The sequence below is a fragment of the Scophthalmus maximus genome, chromosome 15, assembly GCF_022379125.1.
Source record: "Scophthalmus maximus strain ysfricsl-2021 chromosome 15, ASM2237912v1, whole genome shotgun sequence".
Lineage (NCBI taxonomy): Eukaryota > Metazoa > Chordata > Actinopteri > Pleuronectiformes > Scophthalmidae > Scophthalmus > Scophthalmus maximus.
This window is the reverse complement of record NC_061529.1, coordinates 11,754,529-11,767,787: the sequence shown is the minus strand read 5'-3', so window position 1 is coordinate 11,767,787 and position 13,259 is coordinate 11,754,529. Positions and strand designations below refer to the sequence as shown.

The 13,259-nt window shown below is 41.4% G+C and overlaps 1 protein-coding gene across 8 annotated transcripts in view; it reads left to right on the top strand.

The window, feature by feature from the left end:
- c15h14orf180 (chromosome 15 C14orf180 homolog) overlaps positions 1-13,259 on the top strand; it is a 135,991-nt gene that overhangs the window by 100,858 nt on the left and 21,874 nt on the right. For all 8 annotated transcript variants that reach the window (XM_035610167.2, XM_035610166.2, XM_035610168.2 and 5 more), the window contains one exon: positions 10,434-10,514. The gene's annotated coding sequence lies outside the window, so the exon portion shown is untranslated. The remainder of the gene's footprint in view (positions 1-10,433; positions 10,515-13,259) is intronic.

Below are 13,259 nucleotides of genomic sequence, written 5' to 3'. Positions count from 1 at the left end.
CAGGCAGTTGTGTCAATGGATCATGTAGAAGTTGCTGGTGCACATAGATTTTACTATCTGGAATAGTAATGTTTTTTCAAATGGCGAACAATTCTGTATCATATTTCATCCCATCCCAGCTGGGAAAAGTGTCCCGAACTTTTAAACACGTTTTTAAATGTGACATGATGTGGTACAGTCAAAGAATGTATGTCATTGTTTACGTAACATTTGCCAAGACGCAAAATAAGGACAATATAGTTATGTCATGGTTATTTAATATAGGTTGGTGGGCTAAAGTGGCAATTTTATCTATTTAAATCTTATTAAATCCTCAACACAAGTGTTAATGAAAGTCAAGGGGTCTAAATACTTTCTGAAGCCTCTGTTGTTAGTCAGTCCAGAGAACCTGACTCTGTTCAAAAAGTATTTCTTTAAAATAAAACCAATTCACTCTTGCAAAATTGCTATTACCTTTCGAAAACAAACCATGTGAATTTCTTTACTGTTAATGTCAACGTTATAATTCACAGAAAAAGATAACACGTGGCATGGTCTCTGTGCCCTCAATTGCACTTTCATCAAGGGACCAAGTATGAGGTGGGTATTTAAAGTAAAGGCAGTGGAGGTGAGAGCAGGGACGGGTGCATTCTCCCAGCGTAGGAGTGATTTGTACACGGAGGTGTGAGATACCGGTGCTGTCGACATATTGATAAGAATTCTGTCAGCATGTCAGAAAGCTCGCTGCTAATAGGAACTGTGCTATCATCACCGTGGCGCCCCACGGGCTCTAAAACGTCAATGACAGCATTGTGACTTGAATAAGGAATGTCCTTGTGAGGAGCGTGGCTTGAGCCATCAAACTGTGATCACTTGTAGTCACAAGCAGAGGATAGATAAACCAGGGCAGCAACCCCGGAGGCGCTGACAGATGCCCTGCTCCGCTCTGCGCCGCATTCCTGTGATTTGTCACCTCACCTGACACCCATTGTGCCACCACTTCACGAGGGGATAAAATATGATTGACACGTGTCCCAGACAATAATACTAGGGGGAAACTGTAAACTGATTAAAAGTGAGTAAAGAGGATTTTCCCACAGTGCATTTGAATTGACTGCAATGACGACCATCCCACTGCCTATTACTATCTCTCTTCCTCTGTCTGTCTCTGTGTCTTTATTTCGCAGCCACAGAATCAAGGTGTGATCATGAATTTTGGCCTTAAAACAATACTATCTCTAATCTACCATGCTGAGCACGTATCTCCAGTTGCACTTGTTTATAGTGGTTGCACTTGTTAAGGGGTTTTCTGGAAACAATGGAATCTAAATGTCATACAGAGTGCATATTTTTTCAGCAGAAACTCATACTTGTACTTGCATTTGCATCTGTGTATTTGTATTGCAAAAATAATCATGTAAAAAAGTCTAGTTTTACTTGGGAAAATTCACTTATTTGCTTAGTGTGAAGACTGGAAGCGTCCTCTGATACAAAGTTTTTTACACTGAGGTTTACTGAAGATTATGTGCCTGACTTTTTTTTGGCAGGATTTAAGGTATCGGTTACTGAGGCGATGGTAGTGGTGGTGATGATGTTGATGTTGCTTCCTTCAGACAGAGCCAGGTTAGCTGTTCCCCCCGTTTTCAACATGAATGCAAAACCACGGGTGGCTGGCCGTATAGCTTCATATTCACACATGAGAGTGGTATTGAGCTTCTCATTTAACTCAAATGCTTGTGTTTGGCCTCTCGTTTGAACTCCAATGCCCACTTAAGTAGCCCGAGCACTAGGCGTTGTCTCCCCTGGTTCCGCCTCCCCTCAGTAAAGTCCTTCTCCACCGGCTGACACTGCTGACTCTGTTAAGATTAGATTTGAATTTATGAAGATTGCCTCACCTGGCGCTCTGCTGTAATCTATGCCGCTGTAGTAATTCATGTTTAGGCCCTCATTTCCGATGCGATCAAGAAGAAGCATATTTCACCATGACAATGTAATCACAGGTCCACATTAAAAAGTCATTATTGTTTAAAATCGGGACCCTGACTGAGAAAACACTGGCTATACCGGAGCTGTCTCTCCCATTCACACGAATGTTTACCCAAGAACAGAGGGCAGTGTGATTTAAATGCACGCTTACAACCTTATTGATCACATGGGGGTTTGAACACACACACACACACACACACACACACACACACACACACACACACACACACACACACACACACACACACACACACACACACACACACACACACACACACTCAGTAACATCTTTTTCCTATGGAACTGCTTGTGCTTTTTGTGCTGATTAGCTGGTAATCTAAGTAACAAGCTTTGATTCCTGCAGATTAGCAGAGGGATAACTACACAACATGTTTGTTTCCGATAGCTCACACAAGACATAATCCGTCTTCGCTCTATTGCCCAGTGGTCTTAGATATCAAGTTTTCTCTATTTAGCTATGATAAACCCCACTTTACCTAATGCTCGAGGTCAGGCTGTGCGGTTTATGAAGTAATGGCAGCAATTAGGTGTATTGTAACCTGAAAACAAAAAAAAAAACAGGTTGCCTATTAAAACGGGCCTTTAGGGGAATTTATTAAAGCCCTTTGGCAGCAGGTTGAGACAATCTCATATTAATGATCCTTGTTTTCCAGTGAGTAACTCCCACAAGATGTTTCCTGTTACCCCTGAATCTCATTTCAAAAACATTTCTGAAGTGTTAAAGCTTTTCATCTTGATTTCATTGCATGACAGAAGGAAGAGGGAGTCATTTCTTCCCTATAAGCCTGGATAAGTCCTCAGGCATAGTGTTTTACAGTTGACTGCTCCGTGCACAAGACTGGCTTTGATCCTGACCCCGGAGGTCCATGTCCTCGACTCTCTTTCAGCAACAAGGTAAAATTAAAGAACAAAGAAACGGTGCAGGCTCATCTTACATGGTCTCGATATCATCTTTCATGTTTTGAAATCCTTCCTTGGATTCCTTGGGTGGTTTGTATCTTATAGAAGTTCGTTTTTTCAAGTACATTTTTCTTGAGCTGGAAATTTAGATAAAATCGGTGTTAGATGTAGACCTTTTGTACATAAAATGCATTGTCGCACCTCACCCTGACCTTATCAGGATGCATTCATTTGTGAATCATTATTTACCTCCCTCTCCAGCCAGGCTTTAATCAGCATGATTTCAGTCAGGATCTATAATGTTTTTTTCATGTCTCACACTGTCTCACAATTATTTATTTATTCATTTTCCACAAATCAATATGGTGCATAATGGGTTTCCACTTATACTTGTTCCCATCAAGGTGTCAAGTGAAGTATCATCATCTTCCCCTTTGTAATGGTTTTCTCCAATCGGAATATTCAACAGAGGTCGAGGATCTTAAGATTGCACGAGGAACATTAAAAAGTGTAATTTCTGAATGATGTCATTTCCAGCGGAGCCTTTGCTGCTCCTTTAGCCATTTTAATCGATGTAAACATAAAACCATGTCTTGGAGATCACACATTGTTTCAGCGATGAGGTTTCTATGAAATGCCTATCCAGCCCCAGATCAGCGGGGATCACAGAGTCGCCTTTGTTAGTGCTGAAGCTTTGTTTTCCTCGAGATTTATGATCGTTGCGGGGAGTTGGCAGGAGCTTGTGTGATTACTGCTTACACACTGATTTATACCTCACTTTTAATTATCTGAGGGGGTCTGCAGCTTGCCGGTGCCAATACATCCCTTCTTTTGGGACCAAGAGGGGGGGTTGGAGGAGCCTTTTCTGGTTTTTCTACCCCACCCGTCCTCGTGTGTCAGTGTTACAGGACTCAAACTGGGATCCACTGTGCTTCTGGCAGCGTCCCAGTCCTCCCCAGAGTGGAGCAGACGGATGTCTCTGACATTCATACCCAGTGTGGGATCTGAAACTGAGGCTTTATGGAAATATGAAGCTGCTGTCCACTGGACATGTAACTCTTAACTAACACTCCCCAACGGCCTATAAATTATATGTTTCTGAGAGTCGCACAAATCATTTCTCTGAGCCCGTCATCTCCCCTCACTCCCTACTTTTTATTCTTTATGGAGTCCTCAACTGTGAAATTACAACAGGCAGGTCTCATTTCAGCAACAAGCTATCGATTTCCCCAACTCATCGAGTATTCAGTATTCATATTAAGTGTGGGGGATTTAAAAATGATTTCCTTTAGTGTAAAATAATTTCAATACAATCTATTGTTTATTATAGTGGGGAGACACTAGGGCCATTACATATTTGGTAACAAGATGCTCATTATGAAATAAGATTAAATATAAGAAGGTCACATGTAAATTGTAAAAATACTAAGAATTGTACTTTTCTCATGTCCAAGAGAAATAAATCCTAATTATCTTCCTCCTTAGTGATTTGAGTATTTAATACAGGATATATATCCTGAGTTAAGATGGTAAATATGCATGGTTATGCTGCTATCTCCATCTTTAAACCAATGTTAAGCCCTAATAACAATAAAAATAATAAATTTAATTTACAGACCACAACTTCTGTACCACTGAAACGTCACACTATGGCTCCAAATCCATAACTTCTCATATCATATAATGGCTCAAAGACAGAGGAATGAATACACTATACGCTGTGCAAAATGCAAACATACTCTGTATCTACCAGTTTAAATGTGACTTTATATCAAAGAATAGGAAACATCTTATTAACTTCAAATCTTTTGGCTTCCACACTGAATATTAAACTGTAAAAAACACCACACCATGAAAAATCTCATTTTTTATTATGCTGGAAGTAACATATCTGATGATCATAATTGAGCAGCTTCACTGATGCATACAGAGGGATGTGTTTTGGATTTTAGGAGGGTTAATTTCAAGCAGGACTGTTTTGTCTTTCCTAATTATTTCCAATGTATGTCATTAAGCCGCCCCTTGGGAGGAGGAGCCCGTCCTCTGTCTGTTTGAGCCTCATATCAGCAGCCTGCGGAATCCTCCTATTGTCCCATAGACCCGCTGTGTGTCTACCCCACCAATCAGCAATACAATATAGCGACAGTGAAGAAACATTACGGGGCTGGAGAAGAAGAAACAGCAAAAAATGTAATTGGTGCGTATCATTCCTCTATATGCAATTATCCATAATCTAAATCTCTGTGGCTGCACAGAGAGCACTTGATACACCTTTTTCATTATATCGCGAGGTGATTTCACCTGGTTTAAGTTCACTTACAGTATAAAAAATAAAAAAACAAGTTGCTGTTGAAGTGTAAAATTGAATAACTGAAAAAAATACATCACACACGCCACCAAAGAAAAATAATTTGATTTCCATAAACTCTAATGGAATAATCACAGTCCATCAAGCAGATTTTGTCATTAGTTTTAAGAAATATATTTTTTAGACCAAGATTTTTGTGAAGATAAATCATTTTAGGATTTTGCATTAAGACACTTTACATTGCTCACCACTGCTGTCTGAGCCCTGGGGATGTGCAGATGACAGTGGACAGAGTGAGCCGTGGAGCTTGCATTGTTATGCACATCATTCTCCTTTCGACATGGATGATCTTTACATCCCATTTCTTTTCTTTTATCCTTTTCCTTCTCATTTCCCATGTCTCCTCGCCTCAATCCTGTACAAAGTTTTACAGCTGGAAATCAATGATCGGCACGTCACCTGATTAGATCAGTGGGGGCGCGGGGCTCTGTTGTGTGAGCCGGTGTGGCATCTGGGGTCCTCCTCTGCAGCTCCTCCACGTGGGGGTTTGTGATGAGATTAGCTGAGCCTGCAGGACCTCGCGTGAGACGGGGTGATCAGATTAGCTCGAGGGACATTGTAACTTTTCAAGGGATGTGACTGAAAAATCCCACGACCACCACGCCGAAGCCTTGCACCTGTTACAATGAAACAATTTCCTCGGCAGCCATGATTAACGCTGTGAGGATTCTCTAAATGCTTAGGAAATGTGCTTCAATGCTTCTATTTCTATCTCCTTGAGCGTAGGGTACACTGGACTTTCCTATGCGAAAGGAAAGGAGAAATAGACGCCTCACAATTCAATGCGGCAGGGACACTGAACTTGGCACGCCATGCACGAACATAAACGATTAAATCCAAAGTAGGAGAAGAAGAGTATGAATATGACCGAGAAGGGACACGCGTCATCATGTAAGTTACCGTTTCCTATGAAGCATTTCCATCTGATGCCATACGGTGGTCATGTGGAGCGTGAGCAAACATTCTCAATGTGAAATCCTTTCCTTTCAGTTTCGTAGCCCATGTTATTGTTTTTAACTCAATTCCGACCTTGGTAATGAATGAATATTTTTCACCGTGTTGTCCATGTTTAGCATGAATCAACCCGCAAAAAGAACGCATGGGGCGAAGTAGCCTATAAGATGCACATTTTGTCCCTCCTCGGAAATGTTTAGTTTCACCACGACAGACACGTCAATAACATCCGCCGCCGCGTTATTACGTAGTGTAGTGTAAGTGGAGTGGGATTCTCTTAGCAGCGCTGTTGGCTCTTTCCAAAGTCCCATGAGTCCTCCTTTTCACCTTTCCTTATCCTCATGACGTTTTTACATTGAGGTTGAGGAATAGTAGAAAACGAAAACAAGACGGGAAGGGCGATCCGAATCCACCCCAATGTGTGTATGTGGAGGTATGAGGTGCAGGTAGTCAGCATGGAGGGGATCGGTGGTGTCACATTGATGGATTAGTCTGCTCCTCGCTAGCTCCAGCGATTAGGTCTGCGGCCCAAGAGACACCAAGATGTCTGCTGCGAAATGCTGATGCTAGAGTTACTTACCGATCACAAGTCACTGCATCACTGCCAAGCAAGGCTGCACACGCTCACAAAGCCACAGTGAATACTATAACGATCTCCGCCTCAATAGAGGAGGGAACAGACTCGATGGAACCAGGGAGGTTTGTTTGGTCAAGTCCGTGCTCTCGGTGGAATGTGTGAATCGGACATCGCCTGTGTTCAGGGTCCATATCCTCTACACACTGTGCGGAAAGAAAGTGAACTGTGACAAAGAAGGCACACACACACATTTGAGTTCTCAGCCCTCAAGTGACATCCTCTTTCAGAACAGTGCTACTCCCCTCTCCTCAGCGGCCCGCTTTCATATTTTCAGTAGTGGATTCTCTGGCTGTTAAACTGAAGGATTGCTTGTTGCTTGTCAAGCTTTTATCTTTTGCCCTGATTCATTTTCATTTCCACCTCAAAAAAGGAGGACGGAGCGGCAGCCAGTGCCATTACTTTGTCCGCGACAAGCTAATCTCACTGCCGAATCCAAAGACATATCATCTTGTGTGAGTCATCCCATTGTTTCTCAAAGGCATTGCAACATTACTGTACTAAGAGAGCTGATGGCACTACAATTTTCATGGACTGTTACAGTGAGGAGCGATGGATCAGGTGACCACAGAGTAACGACATCCATCTAGCCCACACCACTGCGTTTAACAATACATAAATGTGATTACAGAGGAAAACTGTTTATTTCTACGCTTATTATTGCACCAGAAATTACACCATATTTTCTCCCATAATAACCTCATTTTCTCTCTAAAGTAGCTTGTCTCCTTCACTGTAAAACACTTTTACAGATGGCCGTTTTCTGTTTTTGCTGATTCCAGCATGTTCTAAATGAATTAACCATGATTTCTGGACATGTTCATTTGCCTTATTAGACTCTCTGTCATCAGCAAAATCTGTAGGAGCAGTTCACTGCTCTCACTGGGCTTCAACCCTCACAATAATAATGGGACTTTTTTTACTAACACAGCATGAAAATGATCACGAAATGAGCTATAGATCGGATTACATTATTCTTAATACAAGACGTTATGTGAAAAGGCTTCCTGCATATTCAACAGTCTCATATTGATGTTTCCATACGTGATGAGGGACACAGACGCAGACATTAACTCTCCTGGACAGAAAAACAAAAGGATGTGAACGTGGCAGTGCCACCGTCGCAGAATCATAAAGATTAGAGCATGGGTGTTTCTTTGCTCTCCAGTCATGTGCCCACCGTGTTGGCTTTTGTCTGAACACACACACACACACACACACACACACACACTCCTTTGGATGGATGCTTTTTATGACTCATGTCACAGAGATATACACTTCTATTTCGCCCGATTGCTGTTGCCTGCTGGGCAGTTATCATGCTATTGTCACAGCTACATTGGTGAAACTAATGGACCTGATAGTGTGTTTGCCAAGCCTCATGCATCTGAATGCAATGCTGTTATGTATAGGTTTATAGGTGTGGGGCTGCATGTGGTAGATTTTCCAAAGGATTTATGATGGTCTGAGGTAATGGAAAAATTAAACCAGTCTTCCAAAAAATATGCTTAAAATGCTGTGTAGCATATTAACAGATTTATTTAGTGTTGTGCAAATGAACAAGTGTGTCTTGTTGCATTTGGGGTAAACACACACACACACACACTGTGGATTTGAAAGAGTGCCTTCCTTCGTGTTTGAAGGAAGACTCGTCTGCCCTCTTCAGGCCCAGACGAGACAATTTGGAAATGTAAAAAAAAGCCTGTTTAATGTATATTATCAGATTCAGCACTGTCTTCTCTAAATGTCAGAAAATCCAATTAACCCAACAGGTGTAGCAGGTGCAGCAGTGGCTGTATCACAGTAAGCCCCCCCCCCCCAATTTATTTTGTCCTCCCTCAGTGACCCTCAGGGAAAATATCTAACTGAGCCAACTATTTAACTTATTTGCAATTAGATTTGTTTTATTTGCCCCATTTCCCCCCACCGGCATATGTAGCTGCTGCTGCTGGAGCCAATTACTCCCTCTGTAAAATTGTGCAAAACACAAATCTCTGTCTGTGTGTGTGTGCACCTACAACTTGTGACAATCCCCATTCAGGGGCTGTGGTTCTCTGGGGAACTCCCGGGAAATTACACCTTGCTCTCACATCATTCCATCTTCCCGGAGCCTGTTGAGCTGCCCACATCCCCCCTCGCTGCAACTGACACACTTACCCTGCCTCTATATGGCACCAAAATGTTGCAGCAGCCCAGTTTTTTAAAAGCCATTTCATTCTTCACTCTTGTCTGGGACGTGCAGTAATGGACTCCTCTCTCTCTGCAAGGTTCCATCAGTAGGACACATTCAGAGCAATGCTCGCTGGCCTTCTGCGACCCCAGACAGCGGATGCAATTATGACAGGCCTGATGCCCTTCTGAACTGAACTGAACTGCACTGCCAAACTGCTTTTAGCCACACTGAGTGCCACACTGTGCTGAATATGCACTGCAAGGTTTACCCTTCCACCAATTCTCTCAGGACTGAATTTAAATTATGACACCATTGTGAGTCAGAGCGTAAAAAAAGGAACAATGGTTGTCAAATCACAGATACAGCCTCACATGTAGACACCAAATACCTCCAGGATTTCCTACACCCATGTAGAACAAAACTGAAAGTGTCTTATTGTTTATTGAAAGGCCTCCACACAGAATTGGAGGAGGTTAATAACAGAATTCAGCGATTGAAGTGAAATGCAGCATTTAAATCCTTTGAAAGTGTAAAATCAAAGAAAATACCTGAGCTGTTACCTCGTTGTCCTCCCCATTCTCTACAGCAAACAATACCATACAAAGTAAGTCCAGACTGGTCCTTTGTTGGTTTTGTCTGTTCGAGTCGGCCTATAATCCTCCCTTCGTGATATGGCGGTGAAGCATTGAAATTACACCAGGAAGCAGCATGTGGTCGGGATACATCCTCCAGTAATAAAACCAATATTGCAAGATAATTATCATGGATTTTTACAATATGCTCGCTGCATTTCTCCTGCAGGGGGAAACTGTCAAGCATTTGCAAATGAATTTTGCTTTTTATTAGCTCACAGTAAAACACTGCCTTACTATTTTAGAAGTAATGAAATAGCCTAGCTTTATGGTCAGGGGAACCTGCAATAAAAAATAAATGCATCAGTGATTGCATACTAATGTAATGTGCAACGGAATGAACACTATGCAGTATGTGGTTGTTTGATATAAGATGTTTTGTTTCATATTTGAGATTCTAACCAATGTCCAGATAGGCTCATGGTTTATGTGTTTTAAGAGCACAGAATAAAAAGTTTTTTAAAAATTGCTTGCTTTGAAAAATATATACTTGTTATTCCCTAAACAGAAGCTGAAAGTTGAAGATAATTAATGAAATTAAACTCTGATGTTATGTTCTGTCAGCTTCGTAACTCACGACACTTTTTGATCCAATTACATTTTTTCATGTAGGTGATTCCCTTGTAGGTCCCTTCCCTTCCCACTTACTGAAGATAACTACTTGTATCACTATGAACAAATAAGCCACCAGTTAAAATATGTCACAGACATATTCCTGGTTATTTTTGTTCAGGAATTTCTATACAGTAATAAAATACATACCTGTTATTCTTGTTTGCTTTATAGATATGTGACTGGAGGGTGACAGGAGCTGCGGGAGCAACTGAGCAGCATTGAAAGCAGGAGGAGAAGACTTGTTATCATGAGGTATGTCCCCCAAAATGCATTTGAAGCCAACTACAGGGCAGTTGTGGCTATTTATTTGAACCTTTATAGCAGATACAAATCCAGTACAATACTGTTTACAGCCAATCACATGTTTGCCTCAGTTGTATTTACTGCAGGGAAGGTAATTCTGCAGTTTCGCCTCATTTTAGCTCCGTGTTGTATAACAGAAGAGCAGCAGCGCTCCCCTACACTCACAGACCCAGCGGTTCGTTTCTCTCACTGCCCCTTTGCAGCCTGTCATAATGAGCCATGGCTGAGCAGGTGGGATTGTCCCACCATGAAGATGTATGCATTAGGAGGCTGTAAATCTTCTGCCGCCTTCCATTTGTTTACGCCTCCTGTTTCCCGCCAAACAAACTACTAGATTTCCCATGAGAGCTCCCGGCCCCCACACGGCGTCCTCAGTGGACATGCTTTACGGGTGTCATGGCCAGATGAAAACAGTTAAAACACCATTCTTAAAGAGGTTTGAGCGAGACTTAGATTCAGCTCAGTTATGTGCACAAAACGAAAAGACGGGCTGTAAATCAGCGTGCCGTTCATGCCCGTCGTTCTTTTGAAGAACCCTACCGATTCATTTCTTAGACTAGCAGTTGGGCTCAAAATTAATTAGGATCCATCTCCTCATTCATTTACACCTGCAAAACTGGGGCAGGTGGTGCTGGAGCGGGAGCTACTGTTGGATGGGAAATAAAGCAGTTTCACAATGCTGATACATTTATACTGTGCTTACTACCCTGGTGTTCATCCAATAACGCTACTTAAAAGCCATAATGTAATGTGAATCAGGTAGAATTCAGGTGTATGGATCAAATTTGCTTTTAGGGCAGCAGGCTATATGTGGCTTGCTTGGCTTTAATTTTGGATCTTTTTCAGATTCTTTTTTTCTTTAAATAGATCTGATGTCAATTCTTTGATGTCAAGCTCTTTGTATGCAGTATTAATTTTCAGAGATTACTAGCTGTTTTGCACTTACATCAAAATCATGTTAAAGAATCTGTCCCAGCTGGATTCTGCTGATTAGATACACTGAAATGTCCTCACAAGCTTCTCATTTTAATATTTGAAACTGGTTTGAGGTGGTTGCACTTGGGCTTGAATGTAGTCGGAGCCTTGTGTGTGCATATGCGTGTTGAGTGTGCACCTAATATTTGAGTTTTATGTCTCCATGCCAAAATGTTTTATTAACACGGTGCCTCGCAGACGAGTTGACATATTTCACGAGTGAAGGACGCGACCCTGGTTGTTTATTTCCCATGATGAAATTGTCCAGAGGTTGATGACTCCGTAAATAAACAGTTCAGTAGCTCTTGGCTTCTGGTGACCAGCGTAATTATTATTGTGTGATCATCACAGGGCAGATATGGCGGTTCGGGTCAGGGGCTTTTCCATCGTAACAATTCAAAGTGGGCTTAGAACACTACCTGCATCCATAAAGAGAATAAAAAAGGATAGTCTGTCAGTTTCTGGTTATAAATAAGCTATAACAAGCTCCTCTTTATGTGTCTTCAGTTAGATTGTGGAAGTTGTGGTAATATAGAGTTCCTTAGAAAAGAATGATGTTTGGTGACTAAAACTTTATTATTATTATCATTATAGATGTACATTCTTGTCTGTGTCTCATTTTTCTATCAGTTAAATATACATTTCAGAATTAGAACTTTAGGAAACTTTTTATTCAGGTCATTATAGTGATAATAAAAAGCATTTGCTTTTTAAAATATTGTCATCAGACGTCATTGTGTCTTCTTCTCTCCTGAAATCAACCTTTCACCACTTTTCCTGATCCTCTGGTCAAATATGCGGCTGCTTGTGCTTATTCTTGGCTTTGTACACAATTTATGTTTGTATACGATCCTGACTCAACAGCTACAAGACACACACATGTCTTCTCTCGCACATAAAAATGAGCGGAGCGCATCAACCGGGGGCCTCACAAATCCGGTTACAGCCGCTAAGCAGACCTGGTCATGCAGAATTCAATCTAATTTACTGACAATTAATGGACATCATGAAGCTGGAGCTCTCTGTCGGGACTGCGACAGCTGAAAACTGGGATGTAACAGAACAATTCAGGTCATTCTCCTGGACAAACTAAGACACTATTTCTAAATAGACAGCTGTTCGGCTTAAACTTGTTACTATGATGTTACAACTGATTGCACAGTGAAATGGCGATAGAAAAACAACACCGTTTGCTTATATTGGTCCCCTTTAAGCCTTGGTTTTACATTGTTATTCTCTTGGCCGCTGGAACACGGTTTTCATGGGAAAAATGACAACTCAGTTCACGGCTGCAAGGCTCAGAAACCACGGGGCAAGTTTTTTAACATTAATTTTATTTTAGATTGACTGATTATTTGAGTTAGGATCGTGTCAGAGGACAGCTTTTTCCTGTAACAGTAGTCACAGAATCTATGTTAATGCTCATTTGTCAAAGAATAAGTAAAATGCCTTGATATAGTTTTTCTGTCCCACCACAAGACTTGAGATATAAATGATGAATATCCACACAACACAAGTGGCCTGCTTTCTAGTTGAATGAGAGATGTTCTCAAAGGTTATTTGTTGACCATTGATATAGTCTACTGACATCTGACAAAGGAGAGCACTCGTGTATCCTCAGACACAGATACTTACAAGCCATTTGGTAGTTGTTGTTGTTGTTGTCATAATCAAATACTCATTTAGGGGGTCATATTATCGCCACTTTTAAAAAAAATC